This window comes from Peromyscus californicus, unplaced genomic scaffold (genome assembly GCF_007827085.1).
Source record: "Peromyscus californicus insignis strain IS unplaced genomic scaffold, ASM782708v3 Scaffold_15__1_contigs__length_86483966, whole genome shotgun sequence".
Lineage (NCBI taxonomy): Eukaryota > Metazoa > Chordata > Mammalia > Rodentia > Cricetidae > Peromyscus > Peromyscus californicus.
Window position 1 is genome coordinate 82,880,470 of NW_026294447.1, and position 8,808 is coordinate 82,889,277.

The window sequence follows — 8,808 nt, forward strand, 5'->3', positions numbered from 1 at the left end:
AGGTTAGAGGCCATGATGGCGGAGTGGAGACAGCAAGTGTCAGGTAGCTGTAGCAGCAGTTCAGAGCTCACATGGTAACCCACAAACAGGAAGCTTGGAGAGCTAACTGGGAATTGCTTGTGGCCTTTGGAACCTCAAAGCCTTCCCCTAGTGACATTTCCTTCCTTAAGGCCACATCCCCTAAGACTCCCCAAAGAGTGTCAACAACTGGGAACCAAGTATGCATATGTCTAAGACTATGGGGGACATCTCATTCAAATCACTACACATAAAATTGTGAAAGTAAGCCTGGCATGACTGCACATGACTTCAGTTCTAGCACTTGGAAGGCAGAGGCAGGTGGATCTTTGAGTTTGAGGCCAGTCTAGTCTATAGACTGAGTTCTAGAACAGCTAGGAGTCTGCAGAGAAACCTTGGATAGAAAACAAACAAACAAATCCAAACCAACAGACAAACAACAAAACCCTAGAATAAATAACTTGGAAAAACTGCATTGGGGGTTGAGAACCTTCACAAAGCTCTTTCACACAGTAATAAAAATTCAGTACCCACTGAAACAGAAAAAGAGATGAAGAGCATAAGAAGTCAATGTATAAAGAAAAACCTCTCAACTGTTTTATTTTATTTTTGAACTGTTGGGGCCTTTTATAAAGTAGGCAAGCATTCTACCACTGAGCAACATTAAGTCTTGATGACCCAAGCCAGATAAAACTTCACAGAGCAGGGAGAAAAGGCATTTGCCACCAATCCTGACGACCCAGGTCCCATCTCCAGTGCCTGAATGGTGGAAAGAGAGAACAATATTTGTTGGATACGTAGTTCACAAATATTTCCTACTGGTTGGTCGCCTGTTGGTTTATCTTCTCCGTATTCTTCACATTGTCTTCCACCGCAGAAAACCATTGCTGACCCTACCTACCAACAGATGTCTAGCTGATTTTGAAGGTGTCTTAGTCCCTGTTCTATTACTGCGAAGTGGCACCATGACCAAGGCAACTCTGAAAAAGAAAGCCTTTAACTGGGAACTTGCTTACAGTTTCAGAGAGTTAGTCCATGATCATCCTGGTGGGGCTCATGGTGGTACACAGACAGGCATGGAGGCATGGTGCTGGAGAAGTAGCTGAGAGCTGCATCCTGATCTGCAGGCAGCAGGCAGAGAGAGAGAGAGAGAGAGAGGCACTCTGAGACTCACTGGGTCTGGCATAGGCTTTTGTAGTCTCAAAGCCCACCCGCAGCAATACACTTCCTCCAACAAGGACACGCCTCTTAATTCTTCCAAACAGTACATCAACGTGGGACTAAGCATGCAAGTATATGAGCCTATGAGGGCCATTCTTATTCAAAAGACCATAAAAACAAATGGAGAAATTAGTTTTGTTTTGTTTTTTAAAGCAGTGATTACATAAGATTGATGGTTCATTTACCAAAGTGGTTAATGCCACATAAAGTCATAACTATAATCAATAGCAATTATTTCATTTGTATCAGACAAGAATCTCTAAGATCACCTCTGTCCTTACCAAGTTGTAAAACAATCCAGTTGATAGGCAGTTAAGTTTCAGGCTCCACTGCAATAACACTAGTAAGCTCCTTTTCTTCTTTCTGGGTTTAATGATCGTCCAGGAACACTACACTGAGAGACCACAGGAGCACCATGGTCTCCTGGCCCCAGCCTCTGCTAGGACTGAGTTTCAGTTTCTGTTTAGGTCTTAGTTTCTGTTTCAGTTTTGGTTTCTGGTAAAGCAAGTGAGGGCGATATTGCATACCAGGCATGATTCAGCACTTGCAGGCCCAGCCAATCAGAAACACATTAATGTGGCTGCTGCTCACTTGGCCAATCATGTTTAAGATGACCTAATCCCCTCCTGGCTGTCTATAACAGGAGCCTGGCAGCTTCTCTAGGGGTTGTGACTGTGTTGTTGTGTGGCTGATCCCTGCATGCAGGAATTCTTCTTTTGAGAAATAAACGCTCTTGCTTTTGCACATGTGAGTGGTGGTCTTTTGAGGGGTGATCTGTGGACCCTAACAGATACTAGACCTGAGCTAGTGAGAGCCCTTAGGATTGGAGCTTTATTAAATGGCAGGCTTTGAATGCACAGGTAAATGGATATAAGTCACTGGCTTTTGGTAGACCTATATGGGGTAAACAATCCACAATGAGCAATTCGCTGAACAATTACTAGGCGTTTGCTTTCCAAGGTGGTTTGAGGTGAGCTCCATATGGTGTGACTTCAAATACTCCTGGGCAGCAGTTCCAAGCCAAATATATAGAGAACTCTCACTCTTCATTACTCTGCTGTTTTGGGTTCTATTTAAAATAGTTGGAATCCTGCCTATAGGGTACCATCCTTAAAATGATTTTCTACCTTATCTCAGGGTTCTTTCTTGGGCCAACCCTCTCCCCCGCCATGGGGATCACATGGCTGCTAAGCATGCCTGTGTTTATAACACTTCACTGATGGCCGTTCTATTTGGATGTAGAAACTATGGCCTTGACTTCTCTGTTGGCAGATCCATGCCTCCCTTCTCAATTTCTCAGCTGGAACTGAGAGGGTAAAGAAGACAGACAGAGGAGACGGTACAGGCCTGAAACATGCACATGCATTTGCCCCATACAACACCTTCCAGAACCTGCTCAATTTCCCCTGCCCCAGGACTTTCAAAAGTTTGATTTTGTAGTGGTCTAGATCTCTCGTGGAGGAATAAAAAGGATCACCTGGATTCATTAAGTAGCGTTCAGAACCGTGCTTATCATTGTAACCAAATCTCTGACGTGGGTCCACGTCATCACCCCAGGTCTCAATTCACATCCTCACCTCCCTTCACCACCTGATTCAATGACCCAAAGCAAGTTTTGTTTCTAGAAAAGGTGATTTTTCTATTGCCTCATCCCAACCTTGAACTTAATTTGTTAGTATCTCCTTTCTTTTGTTTTTTAGAAACAGAAACAACTGGGCTGGAGATGCAGCTCAATTGGTAGAGTGTTGGCCAAGTGAGCACATGATTCTTGGTTTAAATGCAAGCGCACCACACACGAAATCTACCTATAATCCATCCATCCATCCATCTGTCTGTCTGTCTATAATCTGTCTGTCTGTCTCTCTGTATCTGCTTACCTATCTATTTAGCATCTATCTCTCTAACTACTTAGCTTTCATGACAATATACACACAGGAAGGAGAATAACCCCCAACACTCTTCCGTTAATACAGAACGATGAAATGAACGTTTGCAAAAGGACTGTCTGTTTAAGAAAGAATTCTGCCTAAGCTGCAAGTCCCAGGATGCCCTCATCTCCTTCTCTCTCCGAGGAAACCACTGTTTTGATGTTGGTGATAATTATTTTCTTACTTTATAGCTTTATCCATTTTGTGTGTGTACACTTATAGCATAATTTAATCTTTGTTCTTACTTTATGATGGACTCATATAACTTGCCACTTTCGTTTATGGCTATGTTTATGAGGTTCCTCTACTGTGCTGGATCTAGATGTGGTTAGAATATTCAGGTATATAGTGTATAGTACACGATGGCACTGCATGTTTATCTGGTATGATGTTTAATCTTTAGCGTCAGCCTGACAGAGTTTGAGGTTACCATGGAAATATACCATTGAGTATGTCTATAATGATGTTTCCCAGAAAGGTTTTATTGAGCAGGAAGGAAGGCCCAGCCTGAATTCGTGGGATACCTTGCCACGGACTAGGGTCCTCTAGCAAACAAAATGGAGAAGGCAAGCTGAGCGTGGTCATTTATCTCTTTCTCTGCATCCTGACTGAGGATGTGGTGTCACTAGATGCATAGAAGCTGTCATGATTTCCTGTCCAGAGGACTGCAGCCTCATATCGTGAGCCAAAAAAGCCCTGTCATCCTTAAGTTGCTTAAAAAAAAAAAAAAAATGTGCGTGTGAGTCCACACAATAGCGCAGCTGAGGCGGTCTGAGGACAAGTTGGTGGAATGGATTCTCTTCTACCTTTTCCTGGCTTCTGGGGGTGGAGCTCAGGTGGCCATCCCCCCACTGAGCCTTCTCACCGGCCCCTCAGTTGGTTTGGTCATGGATTTTGTCTAGCAACAAGGGAAGTTATGAATGCACCTGCCAGCAAGACCATTGATGTGTACTCAGGTTGTGTTTAGTTTCAGATACTATTGCGAACATTCTGTATATATTTACTGTACATCTGTGCACATACACCACATGCACACACGTTCACACACATGTGCACACACACATGAGAAGTAGTCACTCTAAATGCAGCTGTGCTTCCTCAGAACCCTCTTTTACAAAAGAATACTCCAAACTCCTGTCACCTAGAAAGGCTGGTCCCTTGGGCTACAAGGGTGGGCCACAAGTGACTCACTGATCTCTTAGTGTGCCCTCAGGCTGTTGCTAATCCATGGGGATTTTAAATCATGTTTATCCATACATCATTTCCCTTCTTTAGACTATTTCCTTGGCATAATTCCTTTTTTCCCTTAGTATTAATCTTACAAGAAGGTTTGGTGAGTTAAAAGTATTTTTTTTCCTGGATCATGATATATAATACTAAGGCATTTTATAAAAGTTGCAACATCTACATCCCAACTCCTGCACTGGTGTCTTAGGGAAGGGGAAGAAAGAATATAAAAGGAGCCTTCTGTGAAATAGTCTCTTCCAGAAAAGGCTGCACAAAAAGATCCACAGCCAAGCACCAGGCCAAGCTCTGAGAGTCCAGTTGAAGAGAGGGAAGAGGGATTATATGAACAAGGGGGGGTGGTCAAGATCATGATGGGGAAACCTACAGAGACAACAGAACCAAACTTGTGGGAACTCATGAACTTTAGACTGACAGCTGTGGAGCCTGCATGGGACTGAACCAGGCCCTCTGCATACAGGAAACAGTTGTGTAGCCTGGGCTGTTTGAGGGGCCCCTGGCAGTGGGACCAGAATCTATCCCTGGTTCATGAGGCGGCTTTCTAGAGCCCATTACCCATGGTGGGACATCTTGATGGGGTGGGGGGAGGGGCTTGGTCTTGCCTCAGCTGAATGTACCAGGCTTTGCTGACTCCCCATGGGAGGCCTTACCCTTTTGGAGGAAGGGATGTGGGGAGGTAGAAGGCTGAGGGGGAGCGGAAGAAGGAATGAGAGGCAGATCTGTGGTTGGGATGGAAAATGAATAAAAAAAGTTAAAAAAAAAAAAAGAAAAAGACAAACCAGATTGGAACAATGGCAGTATCAATGGACATGTTAACGTGGAAGGGGAAGGTTTCCTGGAGTCCTAGCCCTAGACCAAGACCTACAGTCATCTAATGATGAGTGGGAGAGGGAGAATTAGCTTTTCCCAGGGATGCTCCCTTATGGGTTATCCATTGCAGAGTAGTCAGCCCTGAAACCACACACACAAAAACAAAAACAGACTCAGCAGGTTGCATTGATATATTTGTGTATGCACATATATAAATATATGTGTGTAACAATAATAATAACGATAACAATAAACAGGCTATTGACGAGGGGAGGGGAGGAGACACAGGAAAGGTTGGAGGAAAAGTACCTGAGAGGGGCTGGAGGGAGGAAAGTGTCAGGGGAGTGATGTAATTCTACTTCCGTTACAATATATTAAAAAAAATTGTGTTTTAATTTGTATTTCCATCAAGGATGTAAAATAAACAATACTGTGTTTATTGGTGTCCTCAGTTACACACTAAGGACTGTATCGGTGCTTGCAGAGGTCTGAAGACTATTCAACCACAAGGATGCCCATGTTACCATATGGCACTGCTCCAGATAAGACTATGTTATCAGGAGACCCCACTATAACCTCTCTGCTGAGTCTGGGCTCTGGCTACCATCTAGGCTCACATTTTCATGAGCAAGTGAATTCTGTGCAGCTTCTGCATTCTCTGATTTCTCTCATCTGTAATGAAGCCTCAATTGGTCATTTGAAATCCTTGAAGCCTATGTTGCATGCCTGTACCTCTGTTGCTAAGGAGACAAGGGAAATGAGTTTTATATTTTTTCTTTAAGAAGCAGGACTCAATGGGCATGGTGGTGCATTTCTTTAATCCTGGTACTCTGAAGGTAAAGGCAGGCAGATCTCTGAGTTCAAGGCTGGCCTGGTCTACCTAGCAAGATCTCACAGATTGAGAATAAGACCACTACCACAGTTTAAAGCCAAGTTTGAAGCAAGCTTTAATTAAATGCTGGCCAGGTGGATGGGCTTTGGCCAGGTCCATCTCCAGGTTTCCAGAAGATAGTCCTGAGTCACATCCCAGTTTACAGCGGCGTAAGTATTTGCCGTCAGGTCCAATCAGGGGAAAGCATACATCCTGAACCTCCAGTTTATATCCAATCAGGGCAAGCATATATCCTGATGTATTCCCTTCCTGTGAACCTCCTGCCCACATGTGATCAAGTACGTCCGGTGCAAACAAACTTATTTAGGGGTCAAACAAACTTATTTCGGGGAGTGAAAACATGTGGTTTGTTTTCTCCCATCAATAATAGCCACCAGCATTTCAGGATATCTGTCCTTGGGCAAGGGGCTTGCAGATCAGAGGCATTTTTGTTTCATGGATCTTTTAGGCACAGTAATTAAAACGTAAAATGTAACTTTGGCTCTCACACAAGTTCCGGGACAGCCAAGGCTACATAATGATTCCTTGTCTCAAAAGTGAAACAAGTCACAACAACAAAAGAAGCAAGGCTTACAATTTGGGAACTTCTCCAAGTATAAGAAGATCATTTATCAATGCTGATGGCCATAGACATGGTATATATATATATTCACCTCCCCTTCCATAACTGCCAAAATTAAATAAGAATTAAATTGCTTTTGTTAGCAAAATAGCTTTTCATTTTTAATCTGATTATCAAATCCCCCTCCCCAAGGTTTTATGTGCCAGTTTCATAGCGATTAGCATCGCCTGTCACTTTGTTTCCCCTGCCCACTTTCCTCTGAGAAGTGCCTGTGAGTAGATTTATGAATGCATTATTTAGATTTGTAGAGGAACTTTTCTGTCCTATCAAGATGAACCTCAGCTGTCAGGGTTTTAATCTTTCTGAAGCTCTGCTCCTTCCTGTACACGGTGAAGGTCAGCTAGGCTCAACCTGTCCGACACTGACCCCTGTCGCTTTTCCTTGCTGTGCCGTGATCCACGAGGAAGCAGCTGTTCTCTGTCCCCTGTGTGTGGACATATGCCCAGAGAATTTCAAGTTCACGCCAAAGAGAGAATAAAAAATCCAAACACTCACAGAAATCTGCTTCGAGCCTGTGAACATTTCACGACTCTAACAGTTTTAGGAAGGAGAGGAGCATTATGCCCGTATGTGACTGAAGTCAAGCTCAGGTCTCCAGTGGTATTTCTTAAGCAAGACTTGACCTTGACACTCTCCCCTTATCTTCACTGTGGGCAGATGTGACATCCAAGGGAAGTGATGTTTGCTCTCCGTATCAGGTCTTTCGTCTAAGGATTCGTTAGTTTACAAACACATCGACCTCGAACTGAACCTATGCCAATTCCCCACTCTATACAGTCAATTACGTATTAAAAAACCAGTCAGGTAATGTTATCAAGGTTATAAATACTTTAACATCAAAGTCAGGAGTGGACTCCTCAGTTTTGGTGGTTTGTCGTTATGATTACATACGCTTTACACAGACGTTCGTAAGAGCCGAGGTACTGGGCAGCATTCTGTGAATGAACCAGGCCAAACTCTTTTTCTTCTCAACTAACAATATTTTTCAAAGGTGCAGATTACCTCACAGATCCTTAAGCAACACCTAAATCCTTCTGGAGCAATCTGCCTGTGCTTTCTGACACACATGGATTCGCCCTTGCTGACACCCATGTCTCAGAAGGGCTTCGACGCATGAATGGTACTTTTCACGATTGGTGAATTGTGTGCTCCCGTGGATAATAAAAATAAACACAGCCAACATGATTGCATTCCAGAGAGGGGGTAGCAGAGTAGGGAGTAACCAATCAAAAGTATCCAAAGCACCAAATTATGCCCCAGAGGAGTCATCGCGCGTATCCTTGGCTCTGTTTCCATGGTAGTAAGGATTGCTTGGGATACTCAAAGGCAATTTAAATGCATTTAGGCCACAGCTTACACGGGGATAATCTTAGGAATATCAGAAGTGAGTAAACATTAACAGCCACCAAAATAAGCAGTATTAAGAACCACACTTCATCTTGCTTGTTTTTCTATTCAGTATAAAATAATTTTTAAAAAAATCTGGAAATTAAGTCTGCTCCTGACAGGGGCTTACAATGACTCATTTCTTTTTCTTTTATTTTTTTTAAAAAAGTTAATCAATTAATTTCTTTTTTTTTTCTTTTTCTTTTTTTTTCTTTTTTTTTTGGTTTTTCGAGACAGGGTTTCTCTGTGTAGCTTTGCGCCTTTCCTGGAACTCGCTTTGGAGACCAGGCTGGCCTCGAACTCACAGAGATCCGCCTGGCTCTGCCTCCCGAGTGCTGGGATTAAAGGCGTGCGCCACCACGCCTTTCTTTTCTTTTTTTAAAAAATTAATTAATTAATTGAACTCAGGACCTCTGAGAGAGCAGCCAGTGCTCTTAACTGCTGAGCCATCTCACCTGTCCCGCAGTGATCCATTTCTAGACTCACAACTAGCATGTGCTAGACTGAGGACGTCTGGGGCTGCCTAGGTTTTCAGTCAGATGTTTTCCAGCTCAAAGGTATGAGCTGCTTTAAGGTATGAGCTGCTCTGTTCACAATACAGTTCTCTGTGGAGGCAGCTTCATGACGGTGCGGACTATGGAGGGTCAAACCCCTGGAGAATAAGCCCTACCGAAGGTACAGGGCGG

The 8,808-nt window shown here is 43.4% G+C and overlaps 1 long non-coding RNA gene across 1 annotated transcript; it reads right to left on the bottom strand.

The window, feature by feature from the left end:
* Positions 1-648: 648 nt before the first annotated feature.
* On the bottom strand, positions 649-1,695 carry LOC128110581 (uncharacterized). Its single transcript, XR_008218261.1, has 3 exons — positions 1,521-1,695; positions 1,035-1,139; positions 649-777 (listed from the first exon to the last, which is right to left on the bottom strand). It is a non-coding gene; the product is annotated as an uncharacterized LOC128110581 (long non-coding RNA).
* Positions 1,696-8,808: the final 7,113 nt, after the last annotated feature.